The following is a 3,333-nucleotide window of genomic DNA, read 5'->3' as shown; positions in this document are numbered from 1 at the left end:
GGGAAGAATCGAAATTTGGGGCTTTATTGTCTTTAAATACTTTGCTCCTTGGGAGTCCCCACTGCGGCTCAGCAGTAATGAACCTGACTAGTAACCATGAGGATGCAGGTTGGATCCTCGGCCTCACTCAGTGGGTTAAGAATCCGGCGTTGTCATGAGCTGTGGTGTAGGTTGCAGATGCGGCTCGGATCCTGAGTTGCAGTGGCTGTGGTGTGGGCCAGCTACAGCAGCTCCCATTCTACCCCTGGCCTGGGAACTTCCATATGCAGCGGGTGTGGTCCCCAAAAGCAAAAAAAAAGAGGAAGTAAGAAAGAAAGAAAACACCTTGATCCAAATAGTCTCTGCTGTTTGCTGGAAAAAATCAGTTTAATCCAATGTTTGCCAGGCTAGCCTTTTGAGAAAATTCAAAAGGCTGAGACAGGTGCCCTCTGAGCCCAGGTCCCCTGCCTTCCTGGGTCCCTCCACGCTCCTGTGTTCCAGGCCAAACTGTTCCTGGCAGAGAAGCCTGAGTCCCTCACGCATCACATCTTGAAATATGCAACCTGGGAATTTAGCAAAACAGGTCCCCTTAGGCAAACTGCCAGTAATACTGCTGTGACTGGAAGGAGGAGAGCAAGGAAAGAAGAACCAGGAACGAGGAAGACAACAAGGAAGATGGAAGGAGGAGGAGAAGGGGAAGGAAAGAGCGAGGAGAAAGGAGCTGCCTGGGGAGGAGGGAAGGGGCAGGGGAGGAGCAAGAAAGAACGGCCAGAAAAAGGAAAAGGAGGCCTGGGGGAGAAGAGGGGAGGGGGAGGGAGAAGTGGGGAGGGGAGAGGAAGAGAGAAAAGTTGGAGAGGGAGGGAAGAAGACTCTAAAATTAAAAAAAAAAAAATGGCCTGGCCAACTTTGCTTGTTCTCATTAACCTTGATGCTATACCACGGGAAACAAACAAACCGAAAGGAAAAAAGAAAAGAAGAAAAAAAATAGGGTGTGTACAATTCTAGGAAAAAAAAAAAAAAAGTTTCTTCCTTCTGAAAGGTGAGGGTTTAAATTACTCCCAGGACAGCTGCTCTATATACCCAGCACTACCTTCTCATGGGAAAGCCACCTCGTGTGCCGTGAAAACACAGAGACCACCGGAGGGCAAACAAAACCCGAGGAGGACAAGGAAGTGACCTGAATTTGGCTTTTTCAGGTAACAGAAATCATGTTATCTCTGATCATGCAAATTGGCCTTTTTTTTTTTTTTTTTTTTTTTGTAGAGCAGTCTTTCTAAACCCCTTTTTCTGCTGTCTTCCAAGTAAGATATAAACACATAGTTTGTTACCAAGACCAAGCTCCTATTGCCTGTCACACAACAGGCCACTAAATTGAGAAACCAAGTTTGAGGCCAAGGGAAAGAGACTTTTTCTGGAAGACCAGCAGATGGAGAAGGTGGGGGACTGGTGTCCCGAAGAATCATCCTACCCAGTGAGGAGTCAGAGTTCTATACCAAAAGAGGAGGGAGTGTGGGTGGTTATTGCACATTTCTTGGTGCTGGAATCCTTTGTTCTTGCAGGTGTGCGTTTCCTGTAAACCTCCCAAAAGACAAAGATTATTCTCTGTTCTGCAATTTTTATCTCTATAGGAACGGAAAAGTGTTACACTTTTAAACGTCAGAGCCTTGAGAATGGGCTATCCTGTATAATTCAGGCTTTAGGCAACATTCTTTTACGAAAAGGACAGAGCCCGCCTAACTAAGCATAGGCAACAGAGCACAAGGGTTAGAGCTAAAGGAATAGATCCAATATGGAGTCAGGTTTGTTCTTCTCTGTTACAGGCTGTTTGCTGACTGTATTTTATTTTATTATTTTTTTTTCTTTTCACGGCCACACATGCGCAAATGGAAGTTCCCAGGCTGGAGGCTGAATCAGAGCCGTAGCTGCCAGCCTACACCAGAGCCGCAGCAATGCCAGAGCCAAGCCACATCTTCCCTTCCACGGCTCAGGGCAACACCAGATCCTTAACCCACTGAGCCAGGCCAGGGTTCAAACCTGCAAATCCTCATGGACACCAGTCGGGTTTGTTTCTGCTGAGCCACAACAGGAATTCCTGCCTGTATTCTAAAGCCAGTTTTGTGCTATTGGGTTTACTTTTGTTACTGTATAGGAAATATTATTAAATACCCTTGTTCGATAGTTATATAGTTTTACAGACGTGTGTTTGTGAGGCTAGAACGGCAAACAATTCTAGCAACATCCCCTTGATTGTAACTGAGTGAGTGTTCATTGCAGCTTAATTTTAATTCAGTCTTTACTGAAGAACTCACCTTCCATTGATCAGCTTCTGATAGTTACTCTCATACCCAGAATACTGTTGAGTCTGGCCTCACGGTATGTCCTGCTTTTATTGGCCTACTCAGCTAGAGGTACATAAAACTGAAAAACGTCTTGAAAAATGTCTTGAAAATTTTTTTTGGCTGCCCAGGAACCATCATCAAGGCCGATTACCCTGATGTTTCAGTGAACGCATAGCCTTTGATGCGAAGTACGTCTAAACACGAGTGAGGTCAGTGGTCTTTTCACAACGTGGGCCCCTCTCCTGGCAAAGTTAAGCTCAAAATTATTTTGTTGAATTTTCAATTTTCATTATACTCATTTGACTTGACTCTGTGCCACTGAAAATATATTAGGAATAAATCAGTTGATTGTTTGACATTATCATTCACATACTTCTCCAAACTCCCCACCAAAAAGAAAAAGAAAAAGAAAAAGAGAAAAACGATTCTTTTGTTGAATATTTCATTTTTAAAATCATCCGTGTTGGCTTCTACAAGACATGGGCTTGGGTTGGCATGCAATGCAAGCAAAAGCAGAAGTCTGGGTAAATTGCTATTGTGCAATAATACATATTTGTGTGTGTTTGTGTATAAATGTCTGTTTACATACACATGAAATGTTATACAACATTGAAGCCAAACTAATCCTTGGCACCTATAATTTAGAGTAATGTTCCAACGGAAAAGTTTCCAATTCCTTCATTTCACTTGTCTCTTCCTTTTAAGTCAAAACTTACTTTTGCTCCCTGCAGGGGATCGTAATTCATGATCTGCTATTTGTGTCTCCACACTTCTTGGACACTTCAAGGGAATTGTTTTGTTGGACCTTGATACCACAAAAGGCGTAATAATGAAAATAGAGTTGAATTTATTCATTCTCAATGAATGAGACACTGGAGAGCACTTTGTGCTCTAGGATGAGAATGCTCTTCCCACACCTGGAGAAACGGGAATCCCTCTACCAACCTCTTATCTTTTCTGCATATTTATTTCCTCGGGCGAAGGGACCACAAGCTGGCTTCCACAGTGAGCTACG

General features: G+C 43.6%; 1 long non-coding RNA gene across 1 annotated transcript; it reads left to right on the top strand.

Moving 5' to 3' along the window:
• Positions 808 to 2,674, top strand: LOC110255626. The gene is made up of 2 exons (XR_002336183.1): positions 808 to 1,175; positions 2,447 to 2,674. It is a non-coding gene; the product is annotated as an uncharacterized LOC110255626 (long non-coding RNA).

The sequence above is a fragment of the Sus scrofa genome, chromosome 10, assembly GCF_000003025.6.
Source record: "Sus scrofa isolate TJ Tabasco breed Duroc chromosome 10, Sscrofa11.1, whole genome shotgun sequence".
Taxonomy (NCBI): Eukaryota; Metazoa; Chordata; class Mammalia; order Artiodactyla; family Suidae; genus Sus; species Sus scrofa.
Note: the sequence above shows the minus strand (reverse complement) of the source record. Positions and strands in the feature narration are given on the sequence as shown.